A 13,612-nucleotide genomic window follows, 5' to 3' on the forward strand; every position below is an offset into this window, starting at 1 on the left:
AGGTATGATTGACATCGTCATAATTTATTGATGTCAGAAACTCTACCCAACTTATAACATTATTCCTATGGGAAAGCATAATCCTCTTTACAGCCATCTGTAAGATGTGGTTTCTAGGAAACCTTCGTGGCCCAAAAGTAAGCACTGCCTGCTATGGGTTAAAGATAACCGGCTAGAAAGTGCAATCAGCAGAAGGGAAGTTAATTTAATTGGTTTAAAGACTTTCTTGTAGCCACAGAGAATGCTAAATTGATTTTGCCTTATTACATAGAAAAACTGCAGCACATTCATTAAACAGGAGGAGTTACTTTTGGAGAATATATTACCTTCTACATACTACACCAATGATTTTAAGATACTTAAAAACAACGATCCCAAATTTAACATCTGTCAGTTCTTATCCCTAGGACTTTTGCAGGTGGTAAAGGAAATGCATGCAAATAAACAAAGATTTTGCATAAACATAGCTGGCTGCTTTCTGTTTTCAGTTATCAATAGTTTAGACATGCACTGTTTATATTTACTCTTTATACTTCAACTATGTCCCAATTTCTATATTTCTATCAGTGACACATCATTCTCAGAATCTCTCTGGTTGGAAACTTTGCAGTTGAAACTGATTCAACTTTATCATAACCCAAACTGCTCTTCATTTTTCCATGATAAAGTCAGTTCTTGAATTGCATTGTCTTTGTAATGTGTTTCATGTCTGGGTAACATTCTTATTCCCACCATTAGCTAGATTTCTATATGTCATTCTCCTGATTAACTGGCCTCTTTGGCATCAGTATCCAAAGTTAAGGCATCCTGCAAACTGACTTTGCGAGCCTCTCCAGCTTTACCTGACTTTTAGTCTCTCCTCTGTGTTTCAGCAGATCTATGTAGCTACAGCTACCATAGCCCATATAAGTTTGTTTTGTAACTTCCTTCATTTTACCTAGTCTCTGGCTTCTTGATTGTTCGGATTGTCTTTATTTTAGCTTTGTAGCCAAATGTCCTGATACATTGCCTGACATTATAAATAGATGCTTTTAAAAATTACTTTTTCTGCTGCTGAGCACAGGATTCATGTATTCTACTGTAACCTCTCTTCTCCATATTGTCTTGCTCAGTGCTGGGCACAAAATTAGTTGCTAAAATTAAAAATTGCCACTTGAACCCTTATCTCAATTTAAGTACTTCTGTATTTTTGATTTAAGCTATTTAATGATTTTTGTTTCACGGATATTTGCCTACTCAAAGCATTCTCAGTTTTAGTACTTAAAATATCACGTACTACTTTTTATACATGTAATTGTGGAAATTTAGTTTTTCTTCATGTATTTTCAGTGACAGGTTTACAGCATTTACTTGTAGCTGTAGGCTTACAATTAGGGAATTTCATTCTTATTCTAATAATGGAGAAATTAATGAATTTAATGACTGGATTAGTTACAAATTTTTGCAGGACAGTTAGATGCCATTTTCTTTTTTTATAAGATTGATAAACTCTGGAATTTTGCAGACCATTTTATTAAACTGTTTGCCTTTGTTTTATCAAAGGGAATAAATTCCTGCCCTCTGGGACTTTTCTGGAACTAATTAGCCCTGAGCTTGTGAGCTTGAGACACTTTTACCACGTTACTCTCCTGTCTGATTTTAACTTGACAAGGGAATTAATGATTGATGTGATCTCTTTTTTCTGTCTGTAACATCAGAGAGATAGCTTATTGTATACGATTTCACCTGAACTGTTTCTTTTCATGAGGGCAAAAGTACAAGAAATGACTGAAGAAGATCGCATAATAGATGAACAGTCACAAGCCATCTTCATTGAGTTCGTATTTACATTTTATTGGCAGAAAGCAAATGATAAGACTAATGATTATTTCCCTTAGGATGTTAAGCATATAGTTCTCCCTTTCCTAACAAAGTAAGGAAAGAAATCTGAAAAGTATCTCTCAAAGCAATACATTAAATCTTCTACTTTTGTTTGTAGACTCATTAATAAACACTTTATCTTATTTTGTCTTAAGAGACTATATAGGTAGCAAAAAGTAAAATACTAAGGATGGGTTCAAGATACTGAAAATATTTTCCTTTAGATGACATTTATATTAAAGAGGACTTAGCACCCCAGATAAAGGACTGATTTAGGGGCAGATGATCATGTTATTGCACAGTAATTTAACTAGAGCCATTGTGTTTTAGAGATTGTAAAACAAATGAATTGTTAAAAATAATTTTACTGTTCAGTGGGGCACAGTGATTATTACAGAATAATGATAGTTTCTATTGGTAATGCAGCTGGCAAATACAAGTAAACTGCTTTACTCTTTTTGTCTGTCTTTGATGCTTTGCCTTTCTGAATATGGACCCTGTTTCCCAAGAAGACTGAAAGCATAAGTATTTCTAATAGTTCTCTGTCTTATATAAACTTTAATTAATGGTTCTCTCACTTTCTTTGCATTTTATATTTCCTCTCATGTAAGAAATATGTCTTTTTGTGTTCGATAACGGATTACTCTTGGAATTTAGTGACAAAGGTGGGTTAATTTAAGTCATCACCATCAATTTAACAAGCACCTCTGGCAATATGTTTTTCATTTTTAAAAAATTGTATCATGAAGCAAAATGATACAGCAATGATTATAGGATAATCACACACCTCTGGGCATAAGAATGGGAAAGGTGCAAAAAAAAAAAAAGAATGGGAAAGGTGCAAACAAATGTATCTATTCCTTTGACATGATGATTATTTCATAATAACTGAGTGCTTCATTCCAATCTTCCCTGCCACTAGTATCCCATTTTTTTCCCTTACTCTATTAGGCTGAATGAGGAATAATAGAATTTTTCTCAAAATATGATGCTAAAATATGATGCTGGTAGTTTTATGATGGTTCAGTATATATTTCAGCTCAACTGTATATTTCCTTATAATCACAAGGAAATCAGAATGGTCCATTAGCCCAAGAAGTTGATATAATAGAGAAAATAGATTTTTTTAAGCTCTTTTGTTCATGCCTTTCCTAATAAGACTTACCAGATCTTTTTTCATAAATCTCAGATTTTAACTTATATTCCATTGCTACTGACAGCTTTGATATACATTCTTGTGTGTGTGGATTTGCACTATTCTTAGGATATTTAAGCTAGAAATGAACATTTTACTCAGTGTTTCAGGAGCCATACATAGCCATGGTTCTAAGACCACAGACAAGGGAGTTTTATATGTTGTTGCTGTTAACTGTGGAGTCTTGTGGGTTGTTTGGTCAAGTACTTAGTGTAAACTTTTCTGGGGAAGATGTTTTGTGAATTGTTGGTAGTAGCTGAATATTGGGGGAAGAGTTACACAGTTTTAAAAAGCATGGGCTTTAGGATTAAATCCAGTTCTAGTAAAATCCCAGCTGAATCACTAGCTATCTTTTTCCTTATAAACTTATTTATGGCGTCTAGACCTCAAATTTTTTCAGAAGGGCCTAAGGCACTGTCTGGCAAATGAGTGTTCAATGAATAGTAGTTCTTTGTTTTTTCCATCTCATGTTTGCCCTCATGTTCATAAGTTTGGTTGGACTATGTGTGTTGAACGGGTGGGTGGGTCTGAGGTAGTGGTTGAGAGCTTTGTATAGAGACACGAATAAAGACACCCAGGCATTGTTCTATTCCTGGGGATAACATGAGTTACACAAGAGATTCCTGAAATCCTGAAAGGTCATTATAACTGTTTCTTGTCAACATACTGGAGGCCTTTGCTGAGAGCTGTAGGAAGCCTCACTGAAGCCATGACCTTTCTTGATGGGACTCTGATAGGAAATGAAGAATGTATTGAAAGCCTATGTATTGAATCCATGTTAGAAGAGTTCACATGTTATCACATGACTCCCTCAAATCAGCCCTGTGTTTCAAAGAATGAAGAAGGGACGTGGGAGGCTCATATAACATTCTCAGAGTCACAGAGTAAATGATGACCCAGGATCCCAGCCCAGGTGGGTCAAGGCTGAATTATAAACCTAATCATGGCTATTTTTGGTTTGTATGTTTTACATATATATGTGCCCACATGTTTTTATTCTTTGTTTTTATTATAGATGTGAAAAAAATATATAAATAAAGGAGAGATTTTTGATCCCATGAAACACAAGTTTTTTTTTTTTTTTTTTTTTTTTTTTTTTCACACACACACTGTACTTTATTTTTACAAGAGATAAATCGACTGAAACACAAGTTTTAAATGATACAGCAGTTAATAGGTTTTGGTGAAGTAATAAACGATAGGGAAATAAGAGAAAGAACATAAAATAGTTCATATTTTATTGACTGACCTAGTGACTTCCATTCCTGTAAATTGGTTTAAGAAATGCATTACATTTTTGCCTGTTCAAAGATGCGTTTATGGCATGTAGATGAATGAAAGACTTTCCTCCTTTTCCCATTAGTTTGTACAGACTCGTCAGTAATATTGATTTGTTATTTTCTGGGTGTGCATTAATATGTGGATATGTTGTTTCTGCTTGTTCCTGAAAATCTAAATATCAAGAGTAGCGTTTAATTAGCTGTACTTTTATAAGATTAATAACATAATAGCCAATCTCATAATAAATAATAAAATGTTTCATTGTAATATTTGTTGATAATCTCTAGAACAGAGTGAGATCTAATATTCGAGTGGATTGCTTAGCAATTTTCCCCCAAAATTACACTCTTCTATATGCCTTCATATTCTACTTCAATTTCATGTTTTCACTTACATCCACAGGCAAGCCCTGTTGGTTAAACAAACTTGGAAATGCTTGGAAATGTTATTCCCAAGAAGCACATAAAAGCTTTTGAGTTGAGACTTGGTTTAGTACAAGATTGTTTTATTTCTGGCACCCTGTATGCCTTGCCTGAATCCTTCCCTTTGGCATCGTTGTATACTTAGTTAAGTAATCACTTCCCTGGTCTTCCGGTGACCAGATCTTCCGGTAGTGATCTGCTGGTGAGCTAGAATCATGATTCTAGAGAGACCTTACAGATATTATGGTCCAGTGATTTAATTTTATGGAAGAAAGAATTGTGGCCCAGAGACACTGACCCAGTATCACCTGTAAGTGGCATAACCAGGATTAGAACCCGGGCCTGATTTCTAAAACCAGTGTTCTTTAGCTCATACCTAACTGTGTAGGCCTTTGAGTGTATTCAAGTTTTGGCTTGTAGGAGAGCATAGTATTTAGTTTTTCTCAGCTTCATTTTTAGTATCTGTAGGGCATGACTGTTAATAACCGTCCTACCTACCTTGCATCTGTTTTCTGTGAAGAAAATAAAAGAAAGTAGTGCATTAAGATACTATAGTGTTGTGGGTCTTAATAATGATGACTTGCATATTTAGAGCACTTTATAGCCCTTCACATTTGCTGTTAATCTGTGTTGGAGAAAAGATGCCCACATAGAAATAGCAGGACAGCATATATCACCCCTGTGTGGCATCATTGTTTAAAAGAGCAGGTTGTTTTTCTGTAAAGGAAAGGTTATTTTTTAAATCTTGGTTTTCTTGTTAGCAGTGTATACCTAGCATGCTACTCTAAATACCTTAAGCTATATCAAACCAGTTTGATGAGAGGTTTCAGGAAACCACTAGCCATTATTTTCATACTTTGGACAGATTTCATTATTTTTGGTCATTTTCAGTTATTAAAATCCAGGTCAGCCCAGTTTAAGTTTACATGCTCTAATTTTGCCTTTCCTCCACTCACTGTCACCTAGACTTGCAGTTGAGCTTTTGAAGGAGAGAAGTCAGTATACAGCTGACTGTTTCTTTTGTCTTTTTTGCCAGGACTGGGTTTGGAAGCAGACATAAAGGGAGCAGAGGTCTTCTTCCTTAACTGGACCTATGTCAGATGTGGGGAGGAACCCCTGATTTTACTATGAGTTTGCTTCTTTTATGGCTTTTCGCTTTGCTTCAGAGCTCCACTCATGGGTGTGGGCTTTCCTCATAGCTGCCATAGGGATGATTTACTTGACCTGGTATTCTGCTTCACACCAGCCCCCTCTATCCTCAAGGACTCCCTTGGAAAGAGGCTACTATGTCCCTCCCAAACCTTTACCAATGGTCCACCACTCTGACCTTTCCAGCCGGGTGGCCCCTCACTTAGCTGCTGCCTGGGGAGACCTGGAGCTCCCAGTACCATCTCCCTTTCTTTCCACAGTCTCCATGTGGAGACAGGCGAACTGCCCCCATGTCCGCAGGACAGCAAGGAAACTCCCCTGTACCTTCCAGACACATTAGTGCTGTGCAAGAGCTGGCTTGTACTGGCTCACAAAAGCTGATTGTTAAATTTTTAGGAATTTTGTGATCTTGCTGTTAACATAGCCATTACTAATTACATTATATAAGTGAATAATCAAATAAATTATATTAAAAACAAAGTAATAAATATTTAAAACTGATCACTTCCTAGTTAATTTACTGCATTTTATTATCTATACTCTTGATGTTGTTTGCATCTGTTGTCTTTTTATGGTGGAAAATACTATATAATAGCAAGCTACTGCATGTCTCTTCCCACTCTGCATTCAGTAACTTCTCATTTGTAGCTTGAAATTGGCCATGGTGGGAGTATTTTCGCCACTGAAATAACAAGTGCCACAAGCCAGGATCTGTCTCTCCCCTGCTTCCCAGTAGGTTGTTGAACATTTACCAGCATACCACTGGGCTCACTGCATTATGGTCCCTTCTGATCCTACCGTTGTAGGCCACCACAGCAAGTGTCTCTCCGTTAACAATCTCCTCTTCATTCTTATGTGATTTTTACCCAATTCTTCCAAAGGCTTTCTCAGGAAGCATTTTTCTGGGAGCCATTTGCCTTCTCACAGGTACTCCCAGTCCTGATGAGTGATTCTTTTAGAACTTCCTTCTACTTGGCCTTGGAAAGGTTCCGGTGGGGTAAGGTTCCCTGCTTCCCCTCCCTCACAGAGGTGGGGGTGCCCATCATGGACAATAATGTATTTCTCTCCCTTGTCAGATCAGCTGGCTGTCAAGTTAGTGGGCTGTGTAGGGCTGGACCTTCCATTGTTCAGCAAACCCTGCAGGAAGATAGGCTGTAACTGTTTATGAATTATCTAGAATGTCAAGTATACTTAGAACATTTTTTGCCTTTGGTTTTGTACGGCAGTTTCAAATTCTTGCAAAAAAGAAGTACCAGTTAATCTGCTATTATAAAAAGACTAAAAGAGCCAGAGTATTTTGTATATTTTAGTTATTTAACAAAGTAGACTTTTCATGTCGATGTTTCATATTGACATGTAAACTAATAAAAGTAAAATGTAGATATTTCTGTTGTCTAAGGCTCTGCTCTTAAACTGATTTTCTAAAGCAACTGACAGTTCAGATGATTTTGGGTAAAGTGTCTATTACTCTCTCCCCTCTTCTCTGCCCCACCACCCTCCATAGCCTGTAGGTGGGGATAGTTTAAGATTTACCTTTTTAAAAGAAAACTTAAATAAACACTCTCATTTCTTTTCCTTGGGAAGTTAGTATTCTCTTTGTATGTGGAGAGTTTAACACTTTTCAAAGAATTCACTCCTACAAAAAAAAGGGTCCAAAAATTTAGGATTGTAAGACACATATTGATGATCAACATTTGTATTTTAACTTAAGACTCAATCTGATTCCCTTAAGATAAAAATCTCCTTTTACGAGAGTATAGTTTATAATACATTTTCACTGCATAAACTTACTTGGTTTCAAAAATTTAATCTTGAGTTTGTCTCACACTGTTTGAATCTAGGGAGAAAGCATGTTGGAAATTGGACATTAAATTGGTGTATCAACAGTTTTGTGTTGTAGTATAACTTTCACCCATGCTGCTTATTTTGTCATCCGTAAAATTGGGATGAAATCCAAACTTGGAAAGTAATATTTGACTGTAATAGCAAACCATATAGCACTGCATGATCCATATAAAGCACCCTTGACCTGTTTTGTCATTTGTACACATGGAGAGACTTTTCTCAGGCTGAGTAGCTACTGGTGTTGGATTCTAGATTTCATCATGTTACTCTTGCTTGTTTGGTGCCATTAAATAATTAGTCCACCATGTAAGGGCTCAACTCAAAGCTTTCCGTAAGAGTAGAGCCTATTCTTGATCCTTATGGAATTTAGATTGCTCTTATATGAAAATTTACTGTGACACTCCATTTATGTCTTTTTTACTTTTGACTTCACTAGCCTTAATATACCTCCTAAATGCTATTCTCCAAATTTGTTGAAATGCATATTTCAGAGCTCTACTGTCCAATGAGGTAGTGACTAGGTAGATGTGATTATTTAAATTTAATGAAAGCTAAACATGGCAACATAGTGCCCATCAATAGATGAATGGATGAAGAATCTGTGGTATAGATATATATTGGAATATTACTCAGCCATAAAAAAGAATGACATCTTGCCATTTCTGACAACATAGATGGACTTAGAGGGTATTATGCTAAGTGAAATAAAGCAGACATAGAAAGACGAATACTGTATTCACTTATATATGGATTCTACAAAACAAAACAAATGAACAAATACAACCAAAGATAAATACAGTCATAGATACAGAGAACAAACAGGTGGTTGCCAGAGGGGATGGGAAGGATTAGAGAAATAGGTGAGGGAATTAAGAGGTACAAACTTACAATTACAAAACAAATGAGTCATGGCGATGAAATGTACAGTGTGGGAAATATAGTTAATGATAATGTAATATCTTTGTATGGTGACAGATGGTAACTAGACTTATCTTGGTGATCATTTTGTAATGTATAGAAATATCGAATCACTTTTTTGTGCACCAGGAACTAACATAGTATTGTGGGTCAATTGTACTTCAAAAACAAACAAACAAACAAACTCATAGAAAAAGAGATCATATTTGTGGTTACCAGAGGCGTGGGGGTGGGAGAATTGGATGAAGATGGTCAAAAGGTACAAATTTCCAGTAACAAGATAAATAGGTACTTAGGGATGTAATGTAAAACATGGTAAATATAGTTAACACTGCTGTATGTTATATATAAAAGCTTTTAAGAGAGTAAATCCTAGGAGTTCTCATCACAAGGAAAAAATATTTTTTTCTTTTTCTTTTCTTTTTTTTAATCGATATGGCATGATGGATGTTCACTAAACTTATTGTGGTAATCATTTCATGATTCATTTAACTCAAGCCATTATGCTGTACATCTTAAACATATACAGTGCTGTATATCAGTTATATCTCAGTAAAACTGGAAGGTTAAGAAGTTAAAACAAATACTCCTTTGTTTAAAAAAGAAAAATATATTTACTCAGCCACGCATTTCAAGAGCTGAATGCCTACATGTTGCTGGGCCACAATGTAGGATGAATAGAGAACGTTTCCACGTGGCACACAGTTCTGTTGGATGGTATTGCTCTAGACTCTGCATCTCCCTTATGTAGTACCTGTCCTTTAGTAACTGTAGACATGCGGCTAGATTGTATTGTATTTTAAACATTTTGCTAATTCAAAAATTGGGAAAAAATGTATCTTATAAAGAAAGTATAATAAAAATAAACCTATGGTAAAGACAGCATAGTGTTTTACCTGTTAAAATAACTTAAGGACCAGCTTGGAAAATTAACTGTTATTTGTTTTTTGTAACATTATTTTTCCCCTCTAGAAACATCATCTTCAAATTTCAAATCCATACAACCCATTGAAAAGTCTCTGTGAATATTGATTTCTGTTTTTATATCTTTGATCATATGAGCCAAAGGATATAAATCAGTGAATCGTCTAATATGTTGAAAAAGAAATTGAAGTTTTGTTTTGAATTTCTAATTTTAAGCATTGGGTTTGATATAGAGTAAAAAAGCTATGACAAGATGGAATTTATATTTGTGCAGGTAAAATGAAAAATGAAGTTCAGAGCTGGATAGAGTGACAGATCAAGTTGGGTATAAAAGAAATTATGGCTAAACAGGTTCAGGATGAAAAATTGATTAGAGACCTCAGCCTGTAACTAACGAGAGAAGTGGAAAAGCTAAGAGATTGCAAATCAGTTTTGTAATTTAGGTTAATATTTTGTTTTTCAGATTTTAAAGGGGAACTATACCATTAAATGTTAAGCTTTTAAAGGAGTGTTTCTTAGGTGCCTTTAGAGTAACTTGTTATGACATCCTATTTTTTTTTTCTGTAAAATCTTCTAATGTATTTGAAATTTCAGTGACAGCATACTCTAATACTGGACTTGAGCTAAAAATGAAGTTTGTTGAAAATAATTTTTTAAAATAGTGGTTATATAAATCTTTAATTGCTTAGGAGATTAATAAACTGCTTTCAGAAATGGACATTACACAAGTATCTCCAAGGAGAGTGTTCCCATCTCTCCAACTCAAATTAGAAAAGCAGTACACTACAGCCCTATGACTGGCTGGCCTCCCTAACTCTCTCACTTCCTTTTTTCCTACCTGAAGATGTGTGTATGGAAGGCATACCACATGCCACTTGCTATGCTGGACATTGAGGCTGGCAAAGACAAGGACCATTTTCTCCATTTCATAGGCCATACCCATAGTTAATACCATCGTCACCCTTTCCTCGAGTAACTGCAGTGGTCCCCTTAATATTGCTTCTGCTTCTGGCTCTTACTCTCCCACAAAATACTTACCCCACAGTTGTCACAATCAGTTTCTTTAGATCATAATTCGGATTAAGTCTCTCCTCTGCTATAAGCCTGTTCTACTACATTTAGAATAAAATCCGATCTCTTTTTTAAAAAATGGATTTTAAAATATATTTTTGAGGAAGCCATGTCATCAAAAATGTAGTTCAGAGAATGATAATATAATCTATGGGCCTAAAAAAGATTTTCTAAATTACGTCAGTAATATATAGATAAATTATAAAAATTCAAATACAGAAGTTGAAAAAATAAAAAAGTGAAACTCCTCCATATTATTTCACCCCTTCTACCCAACACCTCCCTCGAGGTAACTACCATTGGTTGGGTCTATATGCTTTAAGACTTTTTTCTATGAAATTACAGTCATGATTTTACCTTCTCAGAGATTTCCCTGATCACATGTCTCATCCTCTGTTCTTTGTCACCATAACATATGTTCACTTATTGTCTTTCTTCTATATTAGAATGTTTTTTATGAAGGCACCAAATTTTTCCATGTTGTTCATCTCTTGTTCATTTTCAGGTGTTAATAGATAGCTATTAAACATTCAAATGCATATGCTATGCTAAAAGGGTCAGTAGACAATGAAGCCAGTATTTTAATTCCATATTTATCTCCTTTACTTTCCCATTGCCTTGGATTTCTCAATTATCTCTAGTATTAGCATGGGCACTTCAGGAAAAGGGAAAGGAAAATATAAAATCAAGACTTAGCTGGGAATTCCCTGGCGGCCCAGTGGTTAAGATTCTGCACTCTCACTGCCAAGGGCCCAGGTTCAGTCCCTGGTTGGGGAACTAAAATCCCACAAGCTGTGAGGCCAAAAAAAAAAAAAAAACCCACTAATCTATTAGCCAATTAAACCATGCATGATTAACTCTGTGGTATCATTGTATGTGTAAAATATTTTGATCTTTTAAGCATAATCATATGTATTGCCTTGCTTGATTTAGCATTATGCAGTGATCTTATTAAAGACATTTGAAGGGATTTCCCGTAACCTTTATCCTTTTGCAGAAGAAAATAGGTACAAACAGTATAGATACAGCTAAACTAGTGTCTTTTAAAAATGAAGAAAACTGAGGTGTAAGTAAAAAGGAAATCATTTTATTTCCTGTAAATTCCTCCTGGTGCATCTCCTCAAAATATCATATTTAAGTAATTCTTAGTGGTCCTAATTCATTTCTGAATAAAAAATACATTCTGGCTATTTTTCTTTCTGCCAAGCTTTTCACCAGTAAAGTTTAGGTCTATTTACAATTCAGAGAGCCCTCTGATTTTTGAGAGTCCAGAGTTTGAATTAGTTCAGTAAATCGTTGGTTTTTTGGTGACATACAATATAGGGAAAATTAAAGATGAATTTTCACCCCTCTCCTATCTATGAAAACTGGATTTAACATAGAGTGAAAGGAATAAAAACTTTGCATTTTATTACATGAACTTCACTTACTGTTTTATAAATCTCAGAGTGAAGGCAACGTTTATGACATTATTTTCAGTCTCATTAAATTTAAGTAAAGCCTCTAAGATTATTTACTTTAAACACTGGTGTTTTGGTAGTAAAATTTTGGATTAATAAAACAAACAAACAAACAAACTACACACACACACGTTTTCCTGGAGATATAATAATACATACTTGCTCTCTTCATAAATATGTATATGAATATAGGGATAAAAATCTTCTCACATTGTTGTACATGTGTGCAATAGATATTTCTTGATTGGCTGAGTGATATCCAAGCATGTTTAGGTGTAATTTTAGATGTTTAGTTCCTTCTGATGAGATTCCAGTCCTTCATTCTAGTTATTGCTGCCAGTGTCCTTTTTTAGGTGCAAATCAATCACATTAGGTACTTCTTTCTTTCTGGTGACTATCAAATATTACTCACTGCAGACATTTTTTTGATGGATAAATGAGTAGCCAATTGTTTAAACTTTATAAAATTAGTATTTTATACAGACATTCGTATATTTTAATTTTAGCTGGGTATCTGAAAAAGACAACCCATGAGTCCAACCATGAATTGATTTTCCATGCAAAGAGAAAGATACTGAAGCAAGAAGACAGGTTCTTAGAACCAACTCTTCCATTACTAATTGTAGGACCAAGACAAAGACTTCTAGCTCTGTTTCTTTATCTCTGAACCAAGGTAGATCAGTTCAGATGCATGGTTCTCAGACATGAGCCTGCATCAGAATCAACTGGAGAGACTTTGCGGATGAGGCCTAAGTATTTTGCATTTCTAACAAGTCCCCAGATGTTGTTGATGCTGGACCATTGGCCTGGCCTCTCCAAGGTATTTTTGCAACCTTCAGCATATATATGATTTGCTAATATATTAATGTCTGTGCAGAACCAGGGCAAAGTTTAAGAAGGTTAAATATCTTCTGAAGTCTCTGGAAAAGGGCTTTGATTTTTAAAAATTTCTAATCTACTTCTAGATTCATTTGAGTGACTCTTTCAGGTCACCTAAATCGCTTTAGGTTGGTTTCTATTGTTTATGCTGTTCATTAAAGAACATAGTTGGTCATTACAGTGTCTGTCACATTCCCTCACCTATAACTAAATCCTGTGAAAAAAATTAAGGCTTTTCCTCCCTTCTCATTCCCTTTTCACAGTAAAGATAGAGCTTATCTTTCACTATCTATCTTTGAAGGCCAATTTTATTCCATTCCTTTTGTCTGCTGTGGGTAACAAAAATGGTTTATGAACCAATCACATTTTTTATATAGTTTTAGGCTTTTGTAATTACACAAAGAGTTCCAATGATTTCTTTCTCATCAGTATTGTTATTTCTAAAATTCTCTGCCTCAGATAACCCATTTTTTGATTTCCAGATACCCTGAGGGGTTATGAGATTCTTCAAAAAAATTATTGATTTTATAATATAAAAAGGGATGTCCATTTTCCTTTTTTGATTGAGATTTCAGACTTCAGTACTAGCTAACTTCAGATCTCTGAGT

At 35.0% G+C, this 13,612-nt stretch overlaps 1 protein-coding gene across 4 annotated transcripts in view; it reads left to right on the top strand.

Annotated features, from left to right (window-relative positions):
• Window positions 1–13,612, top strand: part of PTPRK (protein tyrosine phosphatase receptor type K) — a 553,733-nt gene that overhangs the window by 249,079 nt on the left and 291,042 nt on the right. The window lies entirely within an intron of this gene.

This window comes from Balaenoptera ricei, chromosome 12, assembly GCF_028023285.1.
Source record: "Balaenoptera ricei isolate mBalRic1 chromosome 12, mBalRic1.hap2, whole genome shotgun sequence".
In the NCBI taxonomy this organism is placed as follows: domain Eukaryota; kingdom Metazoa; phylum Chordata; class Mammalia; order Artiodactyla; family Balaenopteridae; genus Balaenoptera; species Balaenoptera ricei.